General features: G+C 39.4%; 1 long non-coding RNA gene across 2 annotated transcripts; it reads right to left on the minus strand.

The window, feature by feature from the left end:
* Positions 1–6445: 6445 nt before the first annotated feature.
* Positions 6446–13073, minus strand: LOC140726651 (uncharacterized). 2 transcript variants are annotated; one of them, XR_012098689.1, is made up of 4 exons: positions 12807–13073; positions 10387–10445; positions 8151–8448; positions 6446–6722 (listed from the first exon to the last, which is right to left on the minus strand). It is a non-coding gene; the product is annotated as an uncharacterized lncRNA (long non-coding RNA). The 2 variants fall into 2 exon arrangements; XR_012098688.1 differs by having other exon boundaries at positions 6446–8448.
* Positions 13074–17995: the final 4922 nt, after the last annotated feature.

Here is a 17995-nt window from a genome sequence, read left to right on the forward strand (position 1 = left end):
ATTCCACTGAAATCAAAATTAGGTGGGTTTCTAAAAAGGGTAAGCAGTTGGCTCTGATAGATTACTATAATGAATGGAAAATTTTTGCCTGGAATCTTAACTTGAGCCTATAATTTTCCATTTCATTTGTGAAGTATTACCAATCCAGCCAAGCTGGCAATGATTAAAAGTAAACATAAGAAATATGTAAATAGTTTATAATTATTAACTTTGTAGTGTAAATCAGTGCTTCTTACCACTAAATGAATCAATCTCGGTACAGCAGTTGGAACAATAACATGTTTCAAGAGTTATACAGTTATAAATAATGCAAGCAGAAGTTAGCCAGATCATAAATAAAACAAGCTATAGTTGCAATAGCATAAAGGCAACAAAAACTAAATAAATCTTAAAGCAGAATAAATCATTTTAAGGAGGAATGAGAACTTGGAGAAAGACTGAGATTTGCATTAGTTTTGTCACACTAATTTGTTCAAGTAACGTATGAACGCCATCATGGCAGAACAGTTTAATGAAATGTATTGTAATATGTAATTTCCTTATGACCAATAACATAGCTTTGACAGGATAATTGATAATAGTATGTATTTGATAACAGAAGGACAAAAGTTGGCAGCAGTGCAGGAATTGTGGTGCCTGGTGAATCCCCATCCAATGATTACCATACGGGCACCATTGCCAACCTTATGTTTCTACTCTTCATAATGAGTTCTGATTCCAGTTACCTTGCACGTATATGGAGAGAGCCCAAGATGGTAGCTTGCTCGCAAGTAGTAAAGGCTGTCTGCGCTGTTTAAAGCTGATTTATACCAGTTACAGAAGAGATGCTTTGTACCGGAGGTCTTCGTAGTAACTGAGAATGTCCTTCAGTACCCATTGCGGAAAAGGTACAGACAGCTATGGGCTAAATCCCTGGAATCTAGCACTGAGGTATTGGATCCAGTTTGACTTCACATGAGTGCTCAATTTCAATATATTTTATGTTTATTGATATTTTTTATTAAAAGGCCAACATTTGTTACCAATTTCTTATGTTCCTGAGATGGTAGTGGTTCCTTCCTGAATTGCTGTAGCTCTTTTCGTGATATCTTTCCCACAACTCTATTGGTACTAAGTTCCAGGATCTAGAACCAGTGACAATGAAGGAATAACAATATATTTCCTAGTTAGGATGGTGTGCAACATGGAGGAATTAATTCACTGGGCAGTATTTCCAAACACCCGTCCTTGTTCTTTGTATGATGCAGCTGCTTGTGGTGGAATTAGTGAATGGCAAGGTTGGTTGTGGGCCACCAATCAAACAGACAGCTTTGACCTGGGTGGTGTTGAGCTTTCTGAGTTGTTGTAGCTGCACTCATCCAGCCAATGGGAGTGTACTCTATTACATTTCTGATTTGTGCTTTGCAAATGTTGAAAATGCTTTGACATGTCCAGAGGCAAATACCCTGCCCCTGACATCTGCCTGTATTCACAGTATTTATTTGGCTGATCCAATTAAGTTTTTGATCAATGGTGGCACCCAGGATGTTGATGCCGGGGAACTCAGTGACGTCATTGCCATTGAAAGTCAAGGGTAAGTAGTTAGACATTCACTTGCAGCACACACAAAATGCTGGAGGAACTTAGCAGGTCAGGCAGCATCTATGAAAATGAATAAAGAGTCAATGTTTTGGGCTGAGGCCCTTTATCAGGACTGGAAAGATAGGGGAAAGACACTGGAAGAAAACAGTGGGGGGAAGGGAGAGAGGACAAGCTAGAAGGTGATAGGTGAAGCCAGGTGGGTGGGAAAGGTAAAGGGCAGGAGAAGAAGGAATCTGATAGGAGCAGAGAGTGGACCATGGGAGAAAGAGAAGGAGGAGGGGTCCCGGGGGAGGTGATAGGCAGGCAAGGAGGTTAGAGGCCAGAGTGGGGAACTGAAGAAAAGGGAAGGGTGATGGGTAAAGAAAAAAAATTACCAGAAGGAGAATTGTTGGAGATGCTCATTATCTGATAAGTTTGTGATATAATTGTTACTTGCCTACTCTTGCCTAAATGTTGTCTGAACTTTGATACATGCAGACATACTATAGTTTACTTAATTTTCTGGGACGTGTATAGAATTAAACCTTGTGTAATGATTAATGAGCATCTCCATTCTGAACTTATGATAATAGATGATCATTGATGAAGCATCTTTATATGGTTGGGCCTACTGAGAAACACCTGCATAGATGTCTTAGGCATAGAATATAGGGGCAGCACAGTGGCGTAGTGGTTACACAGTACAGGCGACGCAGGTTCAATTCCCGCTACTACCTGTGAGGAGTTTGTACGTTCCCCCCGTGATCGCGTGGGTTTCCTCCAGGTCCTCCCACAGTTTAAAAATGTATTGGTAGGTAAGTTAATTGGTCATTGTAAGGTGTCCCGTGATTAGGCTAGGGTTAAATCAGGGGTTGCTGGGCAACACGGCTCAAAGGGCCAGAAGGGCCTATTTCGCGCAGTACCTTATTAAATAGCAAGTGACTTCTGAAAATTGGAACCATCTTCTTTAATGTGAGGTGTAATTCCAGCAATTGAAGTGCTGTCTCCTTGATTCTAGATTCAATTAATTGTTACTCTTAAGTCAAAAGCAATCACTCTCAACTCTGAAGTGCCTGTTTGCTGCTTACAAGTTTTGTGGCAAGATGGCAGACTGCTTTGTCAGGCATCTTTGCTCCGCCCGCCCCAAAAAACGTGATTTCCTGGTGGTTCCCCCATTTCAGTTCTACGTCCCATTCTCATTTTAGTATGTCAGTCCATAGCCTCCTCTCTCTCCTATGGTGAGGCTACGATCAGGTTGGAGGAGCAGCACCTTGTATTCTGTCTGGGTAGCCTCCAACCTGATCGCATGAATATCGATTCCTTGAACTTCCTGTAATTGCCCCACCTTCTCTCTTTCACCAGTCCCCATTCTTGTTTCCATCTCATACCTTCTCTTCTTACCTGCCATCACCTCCCTCTGATTCTCCTCCCCTTCCCTTTCCTCTGCAATCTTCTGTCCTCTCCTACCAGACTCCCCTTTCTCCAGCCCTTTATCTCTTTCACCAATCAGCTTCCCAACATTTTATTTCACTCCTGCCCCTCTCCTGGTTTCACCAATCACCTGCCACCTTGTATTTCTTCCTCCTCTCCACTTCTTTTCCAGTCCTGATGAAGGGCCTCAGTATGAAATATCGACTGTTTATTCATTTCCGTAGATGCTGCCTGGCTTGCTGAATTCCTCCAGTATTTTGTGTGTGATGTTCTGGATTTCAATGTTCATGACAAAATCCAAGTTGGGCTTCAGAGATTAGGTTATTGGATAGTAGATGGTACTTGAATGTAATGTCAATCACTATTTCCACCCCTTTGCTAATGATTGAATGTAGAATGATAGAGTGCCAATTAACCAGATTTGTCCCTTGAACAGACATACTTGTTCATTTTTCTACATTTTTGGGTAAACGTCAGTGTACTGGGGCGGGCAGTTTCAGCGACAGGTTACTGTCGATGCAATGCTCCTCAGACAGGATGAAGAGGTCAATACTCCCCAATGCCATTAGGCTTTACAATTCAACTGCCAGGACTTAAGAACTTTTTTTTAAAGCTATTATTAATGCTTTTTGAGTTAGTGATTTAGATGCATATCATATTATTACTGAGTTAAGTATTGTATGTAATGAGTTTTTGCTACAACAAGTGTATGGGACATTGGAAAAAATGTTGAATTTCCCCATGGGGATGAATAAAGTATCTATCTATCTATCTATCTATCTATCTATCTACTTCATCAGTTTACAAATGATATTGGCTAGTATGATGTCACAACACTCCAGCAACTTGAATTCTTGTAGATTTACAACAATCTTGAGGCACCAGACCCAGGTTATGCAAGTGACTCATGGAACATAGAAAACTACAGCACTTTACTGGCCCTTCGGCCCACAATATTGTGCCAACCATGTAACCCACTCTAGAAACTGCTTAGAATTTCCCTAGTACATAGCCCTCTATTTTTCTAAGCTCCATGCACCTATCTAAGAGACTCTTAAAAGACCCTATTGTATCCACCTCCACCACTGTCGCTGGCAGTGCATTCCACACACCCACCACTCTCTGTGTGAAAAACTTACCCCTGACATCCCCTCGGTACCTACTTCCAAGCTCCTTAAAACTATGCCCCTTGGTGCCAGCCATTTCAGCCCTGGGAGAAAGCCGCTGGCTATCCACACAATCAATGCCTCTCATCATCTTATACACTTCTATAAGGTCACCTTTCATCTTCCATCACTCCAAGGAGAGAAGGCCAAGTTCACTCAACCTATTCTCATAAGATGTGTCCTCCAATCCAGGCAACAACCTTGTAAATCTCTGCACTCTCTCTATAATATCCACAACCTTTCTGTAGTGAGGCGACCAGAACGCAATACAGTACTCCAAGTGGGGTCTGACCAAGTTCTTATATAGCTGTAACATTACTTCATGGCTCTTGAACTTAACCCCACAGTTGATGAATGCCAACACACCACACACTTTCTTAACAACATTGTCAACCTGCGCAGCAGCTTTGAGTGTCCTATGGACACGGACCCTAAGATCTCTCAGGTCCTCCACACTGCCAAGAGTCTCACTATTAATACTATACTCTGTCTTCAAATTTGACCTACCAAAATGAACAACTTCACACTTATCTGTGTTGAAGTCCATCTGCCACTTCTCAGCCCAGTTCTATATCCTATCGCTTGCCCGCTGTAACCTCTGACAACCTAATAGAGTACTGAGCCATAATGTCCTCTCCTAGGATGCCCTTCAACAGTGCTTTTTCTGCTTTGTTACTGTCCTGTCTGGTGAGAAAGAGCTATGTATAGCTGGGTTTTCTAAATCAGAGTGATTGAGATTATCCTCCAAAGTCATCTTCCACCCATCCGCCTCTAAAAGCCGGCAGCAGGAGTCAACAGAGGAGCATATCAACAGAGCACAAGAAAATAAAGACACTAGATATTCAGGCATGAAGAGTATGCCCAGGGGTAATAAGTTTATGTTTTCATTTATAATTTTAGTTTGGAATGTTTATTTCTTTAAGATTTTATTTTTATATTACACTACAGGGAGACTGATCAGTAACAGAGGGAAGCTGAGTCATAGTCCTGTGAATGAACTGTAGAGGTAATTGCCAGGATCACACTCAAATTGGACCTTTCAGTTAGCCGGGAAAGAAAGGTGCTGTCAAGATTGCTGTTGCATCATTCTGGAGCTATGAAATTATGGATATCATAATTCTGAAGTAATTAAAATGAGAACTGGTCTTCAAGAAATAAAACTTCTAAATGGTACTTTGTGGCTAATGAAACCAATCAGCTGGTGTAGGACATTCTCTGTCCCATTGGAACCACATAGAGAAAGACAATAGATGAAATGAATGATCCTATTAGCACATTGTTAAAGGTGTAGCTATGCCATTAAATGCAGGACAGATCTGTTTAGTCAATTAACCTTCTGATTGGTTGTATATTCTTGGAGTCATCCCTCAAACAAGTGGGGTATTTTTTGAGTGTCTGGCTTTCAATACCAGAATTGAATATTCAAAGAGTTCTGCTAATTGGGATGTGCTGCCATTGTAAATATGCAATTCTGTAAATTTGCCTGACTATATCCCAAATGATAAAATTAAATAGGTGATTATAGTAGCTGAAATTCTAGTTAATAATTTATAGCTACTTCTGTGTTGAACAAGTATAAAACATTGTGTCAGGAGAATGCAGTTTTCTTGGATTCTGCTGGACTCACCCTCTCTCTCTCCTGAAGGTTTGCTGTGTGAATACAGACTTTTATATTTCCCACTTAGTTCCATATGGCTCAGTTTTAGTCAGCCACAACAGTCATCTGCTTTCTTCCTCCCCAGTCCTCCTCCCTCAGCGTCTGTTCCTATTTCTTATAAGATCACGGCAGAGTTGGAAGAAGCCAAATTTAATCCATTTAATGATGGTGTGTAGCATGCAATAAATTAGTATGAATCTGTTGGAAGGCTTTTCCAGGATAAGTCTGTCATCCAAACCATTTGTTTCATTACAGGGATGATTTGACTTCCACATCTTGCATGATAGTATGCTTTTCATTATGCCTATAATGCACACAGGCATCTTGGTTGCATACTGTATTAGAGTGGTGATCCATACCAATAGTGGATAGTCCTTGTCACTTCTTAAAAATAAAATGATGCACCATCAATAACTCACGCTGAGACGTAGGAAGCGAGATATCGGCTTTTATTGACTGGAAGAATAAACAACACTACATCCTGGGGAATGAGGAAGAGCAACAGCCCACAGTCGCCTTTATACAGGGGTCTGTGGGAGGAGCCACAGGAGCAGTCAGCAGGGGTCTGTGGGAGGAGCCACAGGAGCAGTCAGCAGGGTCTGTGGGAGGAGCCACAGGAGCAGTCAGCAGGGGTCTGTGGGAGGAGCCACAGGACCAGTCCAGACAGGTATATCTAGTTCACCACATAAACAACAGACTTTTACAGAGTAAGACATCACGATTACTCTCAAGATACCAGCATGATCTGCCTGGTTCACTGTTGGCTGGGTGTTCTGACAGCAGTAGCCTTTAGTTCTTTTGAATGGCAGAGGTAATATGAGGTGCCCACAAAGCCATGTCTAAGCACTAAATGACATGTTGAAAGCCTGTATTTTCATCCAACTGTTGTGCTCTTTCTACTAGCTAATCTGACAAAAGAGAATAAAATGTCAGCCTCTTTCAGAAACTTTATCCAGGCACACATTGGACATCATCTTGGCCCAACTAACACTCTTAATGCTCTAGCTCTAGATTAAGTCAAATTTAACGCCCAGTGTACCTGTTGAAATTTCTTTTGACATACTATTAAAGTTGGCATGAAGGAGATTAAATCTTTTCAGCACAACATGTTTGATGGATGAGAAGGGGCTCTTTTTTATTTCAGATGTAGGGGGGAAAGAGTTACAAGTTCCTAAAATTTCTTTTTTGCTTTCCTCTACATTGCTGATAGAGCTGCTGAATTGATGATTTCCCTCATTAGTTATAAGAAATTAACAGGACCACTACTTCAATCTGTTTCTACTATCTGGCATAGAATCTTTCTGAAGATAATGTAAAGATTTTTCTATCCTGCCTGTGTATATTAATGAACACATTTGAATGTAACCCACAGATTTTAGTACTAATTTCACACCACATTAAAATTAAAATATATTTGTTGCATAAATATTCACTTTATGATTTCACTGCCATTGTGTGATTAACTGATGTTTCAGTTAGCAGTCATAGTATAATCCCATTGTTGAAGAAGAACAGGCCGCTCTGTTTATCCATCTGGTTCTTTGGACCCTGATGCCAAATTATTCTGTACTCTTATTGCTGGCAAGGATTTTTTTTTTTAACTTATTTTGTTCTGAAATCTTGGTTAATAATTGTTACCAGCTGTGGAATAGCAATTTTCTGTTGTTTATTTTACTCCCAATGGTCTATTTGTGTGAATTTGCCTTTCTTACATCCTGATGAAACTAGGAATAAGTTATGTTCTGTGATGTAATTAGAGTATTTTAACCAGATTAATTAAAAACTTAGTACTGAACATACTTAGTGTAAGCCTGGAGGATGGAATGTTTCTAACAGGTCCATGTTCAAATTATACTGATCACAAATCATTCCACAATTAGGCTTTCTTTGCAGGTATACAATTTGGAAACATACAATTGTCCCTTCCTACCTCCGATTTTTCCCACAGAAGACTGATGTTCAGTTACTGTTGCTTGAGTGGCAGTAAGCATTTACGTCTTAATCCATTTTGCCCATGATTGTCAGCAACCTATTGAACTATTTATGACCACAGTCAAATTTAATCTTTTCTCACCTGAAGTGCAGGCACAGCTGGTGGGTAATGATCACAAACTGAACCACTGTAAACGCATAAGCTATTTGTAATGTGTCCCTATACCAATCTAATTGGTGTCAACAAGTGGGCTAAGAATGGATCCTGGCCTTCCTGTTGTGTTTGGTCCGAATTTCAACTGTTTGTTGCTGAATCATTGAGAGAAATAGGTTGTATAATTTGATATTAATTACCAATAAGCAAATAACTTTATTTTTCTTTTCTACTATCTCATTATACTTACACATTGAATGATCTGTCTTGATGATTGATTTTGCTTTCTTGGAGCGGCGCTCCTTCTAAATATGCTCATTGACGGGGAGGATCATTCCAGTCATTGCTATTGATTTCTGCCCCATCTCATAGCGGGCTGCTTGCTGCTGCAATAGAAAGTTCATCCAAGCTGCATACTCAAGGAAAGAAGACTTGGTCTAATTTCTTCAGCCCACAAGAGCAAGCAGAGGGATGTAGACATCAACCTGCATTGCAGTTTCCCCCAGAATGTAGCTGTTCTGCGTTCCCATGTTCTCCCAGAAGCCACCCTGAAAGAAAAAAAGGCATCCTTCATGTAGACAGTGTTCTTCAACAACTTGCCCTGGTTCTTCTGGCCTCTTAACAGCATCCATTCATTCCAAAGCAACACCCAGCTGCAACTAAGAGAATTTTCAGCCCTCTGCTGAAGTCAACATTGTCAATTTCAATGCGACATTACACCAGGAACCCCAGAATGAAGAGTCTTAACCTAAAGCATCAAATGTCCTTTTCCCTCCACTGATGTTACTTGAAACATGTAGTTCCTCTATCAGTTTTTTCCCCCCGTACATGCACTTAAGCTTTTAAAAAAATTGCAACGGAGAACAAAAATCCTAATCCAAAACTAGGGACAAATTTACCAACAAGTGCAAACGCACTCATAAATGTTTGTATGATTACCGTACTTATGTTGGACAAACTTGATTTTCAACAGCACAGCATTGTTTTGGTGTTGTATGAATTACTTTTCAGTACCCTGTCTCTAGATGGCATTACTAGGTAACAGATAAGAGTACAGTGTTACATGTTTCATTAAAAAATATAGGCCGAAGATGCCCTGGAGTTCATTGATCTTGAATTATCCATTTCTATAAGTCTAAGTTTTATGCCAAAAGAGTAGGACTTGGCAACTGAGGAACCAAATTAACAATAAGAGGTATTAGATTCCGCAGTGGTATCAATGAATCTACAGGATTGTTTTTAAAATTCACTAATATCCTAAAGGGAAGGAAACCTCACGAGTCCAACTATCCATCCTCAAAATAAAATAAATTTAGCTCTTAACTACCTCAGGGATAGATGATAAACACCAACATTTCCAGTAATGCCCAAATCAAAGTACAATTTTTTTTAAAAATCCAAGTTTACGGTATGCTTAAAATAGTTGGCCAAGTCCATGTTCACTTTCCTAATCGCAGCTCGTCGCTATGTGGATGAGCCTAACATCCTGGCAGCTAGAGCAGGGTACTTGGCTTCTTGAGCTTGAATAAACTAAAAGGTCTCATCTTGCTTCCTTTTTAAAATGTGTAATTACATTGCACAGGTAAAAGTCAAATATCAACCAAATAATTACTTTAAATCTAATTTTACCAATGTAATGAAATAAACATATTATGACAGCATATCATCACTTGAAACATTAATCTGCCTTTATTTCAAAAGATAGGCCTGATATGTGCATCTGGTATTCATGTTTTTATTAGACTGCCATGGTATGGATAAAACTTGCATAATTTTGAGTCAATACAATACACAACAATATTTTCTAACCCAAAATATTTCACCAAGCACCAGTACATTAGAAATTATTATCAGTTTATAATCATAATTATCGAGGACATAGGACTTTATTCTTTGGAGCGTAGAAGGTTGAGGGGGGACTTGATAGAGGTATTTAAAATTATGAGGGGGATAGATAGAGTTGACGTGGATAGGCTTTTTCCATTGAGAGTAGGGGAGATTCAAACAAGAGGACATGAGTTGAGAGTTAGGGGGCAAAAGTTTAGGGGTAACACAAAAGGGAATTTCTTTACTCAGAGAGTGGTAGCTGTGTGGAAGGAGCTTCTGGTAGAAGTGGTAGAGGCAGGTTCAGTATTGTCATTTAAAGTAAAATTGGATAGGTATATGGACAGGAAAGGAATGGAGGGTTATGGGCTGAGTGCGGGCCAGTGGGACTAGGTGAATGTAAGCGTTCGGCACAGACTAGAAGGGCCGAGATGGCCTGTTTCTGTGCTGTAATTGTTATATGGTTATGGTTATTGGTGTAGTAATATCATATTTCTCCATTTTCTACTTTAAGCCAAGTTATAGAATAAATACCAAATTACATCTGCTGAAATTACCAATTACAAGAATGTGCATAGGAACAAATCAACTTGAAATAACAATTCTTACTAACTTTATGACAAGTAATGTATGAAGTCATTGGATCAAAGGATTGAATTTACCGGCATTAAAATAGCAGCTGGAATTTCCAGTAGTTCTCTTCATTTCTATTGTTCAGTACCTGTAGAATGTGATATCTAATTGAATTCAAGGGAAAATCAAACAATGGCTTCAAATGTGTTATCGTCAAAGCAATACGGAAAACTACTACAGAGGTGAACAAACCTTTGGCACAAAAAAATCCACAAATTATGATGCAGTTGGAAGGTGGGAGATGAGCGCAAAATAAAATATAAAAATTATTACTGTTGGCAGTTTGCTGCCAGTTGTCAATTGACTTGTGTTAATATACATCCTTGCTAAACAGAGATTGTGGTCCTGGTAGTTTAAAGGATACTGTAGAGAGAGTAAATTCAGGCCATAGGGTTTTCATGCACTTAGAAAACTATTGAAGGCAGTTCTTAGAGTCATAGAGTATTACAGCATGGAAACAGGCTATTCAGCCCAGTGAATCTATTTTAATTGTGTTGCCCAGCAAGTTAGTCCCATACGTCCATGTTTGGCCCATAACCCTCTCAACCTTTCCTATCCAGATACTTATCTAGATCTCTTTTAAATGTAATTAACGTGCCCATCTCAACCCCTAGCAGTTCATTCTCAATATGTATCACACTTTGAATGCAGAAATTGCAAATGATACCCCTTTTAAATTTCTCATCCTTGATTTTAAGCCCGCCTTGTTTTCGCACCTGCTCCCTGGGAAAAGTCTATGTGCTTTTGCCCTGTCTATGCTCCTCATGACCTTGTATATCTCAGTTAAGTTACCCCTCAATCTACTGCACTTCAGGGAGTAAAATACTTGTCTCTGCAACTTCACCTTGGTAGGCCCCCAAGTCCAGGCAACATGCTGGTAAATCTTTTCTGCACTCTTCCTAGTTTAATAACATATTTCCTGTAACAGGGTTAGCAAAGCTACACACAATACTCCAAGTGAAGTCTCACCAATGTTTTAAATAATAAGCCCCGATCAACAAAGGGCAGCATGCCAAACACTACCTGCTCCACTCTATCTACCTGCGACGCTGCTCTCAGCAAGCTATGGACTTGTATTTCTATGTTCCCCTGCTCCATAACATCCCCGCCCCAGTCTCTACCATTCACTGAATAACTCCTACCCTGGTTCGATCTCCCAAAATCTAATTTATATGGTTTGAAAGCCATTTGCCTATCTTCAGACCACATGGCTACATGCCTAATTAATTAAGACCTCCCAGTAATTTTTATAATCCTCTCCACTGTCTAGCAGCAACTTTATTGTCATCCAGAAACAGACAACAAAAGTCGCAGCACTGATCCCTGTGACGCACCACTCAACAGAGGCCTCCAGTCTGAGAAATAACCCTCAGCCATCACCATCCATTTCCTAGCACTGAGCCAGTTAGAAGTTCTACCCCTAGAAGTTCTATCTACCCCTGGATCCCACGTAATTGAAATCTTTCAGACTAGCCTGCCATGAGGGTCCTTGTCAAAGGCCTTACTAAAGTCCATATAGGCAACTGCCACTGCCCTACCTTATCTGCCTCTTTGTTACCCCCGCGAAGAACTCCAAGAGATTTGTCAGACACGATTTCCAATGCATAAATCCATTCTACCTGTCCCAAATCAGACCCTGTCTCACCAAATGTTGGTGAATCCTGTCCCTCAAATCCCCTCCAGCAATTTCCCACAATTTCCCACCACCAAAGTTCAAAGTAAAATTTATTATCAGAGTACACAGGTCATCACATCCAACCCTGAGATTCTTCTTCTGCAGTCATGCTTAGCAAATCTATAGAACAGTAACTGTAAATGGGATTTATAAACTGTAAACAAACTGTGCCACTGCAGGTAATAAATAACTAGCAAGGAATAACGAGCATGAAATAACAAGATAAAAGAGTCCTTAAATGAGTGTAGCTATGCCCTTTTTGTTCAGAGCTTGATGGTTGAGGGGTAGTGACCGTTCTTGAACCTGGTGGTGTGAATCCTGAGACACTTGTACCTTTTACTTGATGGCAGCAGCGACAAAGAGCATAGCCTGAAGATTATGCAAATACCAAAAGAATATTCCATGCTGGAGGACACACACCTGACACAGATGGATTCATACATCCAATATACTGTATATACCTCAAATTAAGTCAGATGCATAGTTTCTTGCTGATCATCTTCATTATTTAAGCTGTTCACTTCAATGTGTAGAGATAAGTTTATGCTCATGCAGACTTTTGCATTTAATCATTGCATGCTAATAGAACCTAAATTAACAGAAGTTTCATAGAGATTTGTGAGAGAATTTTAAAGATTAATAGGTGCTTATAAAATGTAAATGCCATAATAAAAAAATCAAAATTAAATTCCTGTTTTATGTCTGTGACTTCTTATAATTATAACAATTTCAGGCCATAGATATAGATAGAAAAGGGCAAATAAATCCAAATACCTGGAAAATCATAATTTCAACAATATTGCTTGTTTTGATTAGTCGATTTCAGTCAGGATCCATAGTTTGGGGCTGTTGATTGTGGAAGATTAAATCTTCTGAGGATCCCAATTTGCACTCCTCTTTTCATGAGATACAAAATACCTGGAATTGGGATGAAGGTTGGGAGGGTCGACAGTGACATGCCAATTTCCACTATACCAGGAAATGACAAAAACATATGCTGTGCTAACACTCAGTAACTGTCAGCTCCATATGGTTTCACAAGACAATATTTATTGCTTCCCCTCCTTTGCAATGGCTTTGAACTTTCTCTATGTCTAAGTCAGGAATGGACTGGTCTTGTGTGCAGGGTTGTCAAGACACCAGGATTGGTCTGGAGCTTTTGGGAAGAGAGAATTAATCTGTAAAGCATAACAGTGAGCAACCCTGGAGAAAAATCACAGAAATATTTAAAAACTTAATTTTACAACACCAGAAGTTGGATTGTGTTGTTTTAGCAGACCAAAATATGTCAATTCAGTTTCTATGTTATACAAGGGACAAATCAAGTTGAAGAACTTTTGACAGAAATGTGACCTTGTTAAATGTGACTTTAGAGATGTAAATTTAGAGAAGATCCGTTGTTTAATTTCTGAATCTAGTCAAGACTTTCAAACGTTGTGGGTCCATTTTTGAACTATTTTCAAAACCTTTGATTTGCTGTTAAAGTACAGATGTTGGTTAATAACATATGTCACTATATGATAAGGAATTTTTTTCCTTTTTTCCTTCTTTACCAAACAACTTCAATCTTGGTAGTGGGCTCAGATTTTTTTTGTATAAAATAAAATTATCACATTTCAATATTATGATTTAATTTAATTTACATGAATATAGGGTAATGAGATTGTAAGTGTGATTCAAATATAATGTATTAGGTATTATTTTATCTTTTTTGACTTATAATATATATCTTCTTGTACTCTGTATTCTTCTATGTAGAAATTAATAAAAATATTGAAAGAGTTAAATGTGACTTTATAATTGCCAGACCTTTTATTTTATTGCAATCATCCTGGTCCAATCACTTCAATTCATCTTCAACAAAACTCCATACATTTGCAATGTATCTAATTTCTGTTCACACAGGCTTTCAGTGTACAAGGAATTGATTGTGATCTGAGGTATTATTGAATACCAAAGTTCACCTTCTAGCTCTCAGTGCCGTTGTTTGAAACTTTGACTATATCTCCATGCCTATTCAGTAAAGTGTCCAGATGTGATGTTGCCATCTCTAAGATGGGTCTATTCCCATAATTCACTCTAATTTAACACATCTCAATCCTTATTCATCAGGCCTAGTCTATCACAGGGGTTCCCAACCTTTTTAATATCATGGACCCCTATCATTAACCGAGGGGTCCATGGACCCCAAGTTGGGAACCCTGGTTTATTACCACATTTTTTCATAGCTGTGGTAGCATCATTGAGTGAACATTACACGTGGCTCAACATCTGGCTGGCCTATTCCTCCCAAGACATCTTTAATTGACCTGTACTTTCTTTTGAAGATATACTGCTAAAATTTTCCTAATAAAGCAGTCAACAGCAGTGTTTTAAAATCTTGATTCACTGTTTACTTTATCTGATTATTAGATGCATACTATGTGTAACCCCTGTGTAGTGCTTGTCTTATCTCCTGTGACTGGTCACCATACTCTTTATGAGAAAAATCAAATTACATAATACTACACTATGTGCTAGTAGGCCATCAAAAGCTCTAGATATCGGAAAGAGACAGTGAATAGAAAACACACATTTCTGGAGGTAAGTTTTGTTTATATAAAAAAGCAAGATAATATAAATATTTACATGAGTAAGAATAACTCAAAATTCCAACATTCTGTTTAAGTTCCAAATCTCAGATATAAACAAAAACCAAATTTCTGTTCAGTTAGAATCAGTGATATTCATTAGAATAACCTTTATCACTCCAATTTCTCTAGCTAATTAGATCTTCCCTATTTAAATGTTTACAGACTAACCTCTCCTTTTTATTTATCCCTAGTTAGTTAGAAAACTAATTGAATTCCTGTTTTAAGTATTATGGTTAACTTCAGTTTCAGTTCATGTCAGAATATCTACAAATTGAAATTGAAATTCAAAGATTATATATCTACATAGCTTAACTCCTTTCACAGCAATTCTCCAACATAGGACACTCAAAGCTGCCACACAGATTGACTCTGTGGTTAAGAAAGCATATGGTGCATTGGCCTTCATCAATCGTGGGATTGAGTTTAAGAGCCAAGAGGTAATGCTGCAGCTATGTAGGACCCTGGTCAGATCCCTCTTAGAGTACTGTGCTGAGTTCTGGTTGCCTCACTACATGAAGGACGTGAAAACCATAGAAAGGGTGCAGAGGAGATTTACAAGGATGTTGCCTGGATTGGGGAGCATACCTTATGAGAATAGGTTAAGTGAACTTAGCCTTTTCTCCTTGGAGTGACGGAGGATGAGAGGTGACCTGATAGAGGTGTACAAGATAATAAGAGGCATCGACAGTCAGAAGCTTTTCCCCAGGGCTGAAATGGCTAGCATGAGAGGGCATAGTTTTAAGGTGCTTGGAAGTAGGTACAGAGGAGATGTCAGGGGTAAGTGTTTTACGCAGAGAGTGGTGAGTGTGTGGAATGGGCTGCCGGCAATGGTGGTGGAGGTGGAAACGATAGGGTCTTTTAAGAGACTCCTGGATGGGTACATGGAGCTTGAAAAAATAGAGGGCTATGGGTAAGCCTAGGTAGTTCTAATGTAAGGACAAGTTCGGCACAGCTTTGTGGGCCAAAGGCCCTGTATTGTGCTGTAGGTTTTCTATGTTTCTATCACAACTTCACATTCAATAACTTATCCAAGTCTTTGCAAACATAATCAGTTCTTGCAGAAAATCAAATTCAGATCCTTCGAATGAAAATAAAATCATACATCCAGCCGTATCAACTCCTCTGCATCATGAAACATTTTGTTCCCATGCTAGTTCTTTATCCTGGGCGACTCGCCATCTTGTTTCTTTGTTGGATGAAATAGTTGATCATCTGCGGAAAGTTGATACTTGCACAAAAAAAACCCATCCAAATCCCTTGGTGGGATTTAACAGAACTAACTCCCAGTTACATGGTAGAGATCTTGGACGCGCATCTCTGCCGATATTGTCTCATTACAGCTGCTGCTTGTTATAGCTGTAACTTCAATAGATCTTTTATCTCTATCATCTCTCACCCTGAGGTTTTCAAGTAAGGTGGAGATTCTCACTACTAACTCCACTTTTAACAGTTTACCTCTTTAGTTTCTAATAGTTTGCTGGGTTTCTCACGCTTTCCCGTGCTGCGTCAGCCACACCCCATTCTTGCATAGCTTTTTTTCCTCCAAGTTCTTTTTTTTAATTCGGTAAACCTTGTTTACATCCTCCACAGGTGGAGCTTTCTGACATTACATCTTTGTGTTTAATTAACCTGGGTTACATATGTATTCCAATTTCTTCGTTATTCCTGTCAATTCCTATCCCCATGGTTTAACATCAAAAGCTGTCTTCATCTTCACTTTCAGTCTGGTCTTCATCTTGCAGCCCATGTCACGTGATTTATTAGTTCACATTTATAACACATGACTGTCTTTATTTTACATTGTTGAGTGATACATTCCCCAGAAGTAACTCATGAGAGTACCTCCTTCTGTGCTTACCCATATTGGTCTAAGCAATGGCTCTGTGATTATGTACAGCAGCCATTAGGATCAATGATAGCCTGTAATAAGTAATATCACCATTGAGTTGTTTTCTCAAACATGAATTCAGACAAGCAGAGTAACCGAGATCAAATCTTCACATTAATCAATCTTCTGGACCTCTGCTGAGGAACTCTTCAAAGCTTCAATGCAACAATGGGTTCCTCAGTACTGCTAATGGGCTCAGTGTGTGTTTGGACAATGGGTTCCTCAGTACCACTAATGGGCTTAGCATGTGTTTGGATTTTTAACTTCTAGCTCCCTTAATGACTGTACTGCCTCTGCTTTAAAGAACATTTCTCAGTGGTCTGTATGTCAATTTGAACTGAAAGGTCTGCTTTATCTATTGATTTGTTTGTTGAGATACAGCATGGAATAAGTCCTTCGAGTAGCATCGCCCAGCAACCCTCGATTAAACCCTTGTTTAATCACGAGACAATTTACAATGACCAATGAACATATTAACTGGTACATCTCTGGACTGTGGGAGGAAACTGCAGCACCCAGAAAAAACCCATGTATTCCACAGGGAGAATGTCCAGACTCCTTACAGAAGACGTCGGGATTGAACGCTGAGCTCCAGTGTCCCAAATTGTGATAGTGTCATGCTAAATGCTATGCTACTATGGTGCCCCTCTCTCCAAATACCTTTGCTGAATACTTTTGTATTCTCTGCATTCACATTTACCTTTTTGTGATATTGTTGACCTGAAATGCTGCTTTTATGCAGCACTCGATACATGAAGCAAGGAGTTCTAAAACCATGTTGAAGACTGCTGTGCCCCCTGCATAATAAGGTAAAATAAGTATTCTCGCCTTGTTAATAGGACTACGTGCTCATCAAAAACAATAACTTCATTATGTTCAGTCTCCCAGTGTTTTAGTTGAAAGCTTGTGCTCGCTGACATTACTACCGTGATTCATATGATGAGACTATCAGGTGCTCTCTCATCCCAGTGCACACATAAACAAATTTGTTCTGCTGGTCACTTCATGGCTATGTCAAGCTTCTCCCTAAGTATTGCAAAGTCACACAGTTTCCAGTTCCCAACAATGTTTGGCTGCATTCTCTCCCAAAGTATTTCCTGAGGATTAGTTGCTGCTATGCTTACCAATGTAACCAATATGCCTCACAGGTTAACACTGTTATTGATACAATGCTGTGAATGGGTGTTTGGCTGCTGGGAAATACTGTAGTGAAGGTTGTTTCCACAGTTAGACCACTGAGGTCCCAAACTGCTGCTTCTCTTCTGAATCTAGTGCTGGCCTTCTTGGCATAGAAGTGAATGATTGAAATACCTCCCATAGCCTCTGCTAAGTTCACTCTCTCAAGCCTACATCCTTGTTGCCAGTTTTGGATTTAATAATCAATATTAGCAGCTATTGGCAAAGACCAGGTATGCCAGCAATGTAAATGTGAAGTTCATCAG

The sequence above is a fragment of the Hemitrygon akajei genome, chromosome 4 (genome assembly GCF_048418815.1).
Source record: "Hemitrygon akajei chromosome 4, sHemAka1.3, whole genome shotgun sequence".
NCBI classification, from domain to species: Eukaryota; Metazoa; Chordata; class Chondrichthyes; order Myliobatiformes; family Dasyatidae; genus Hemitrygon; species Hemitrygon akajei.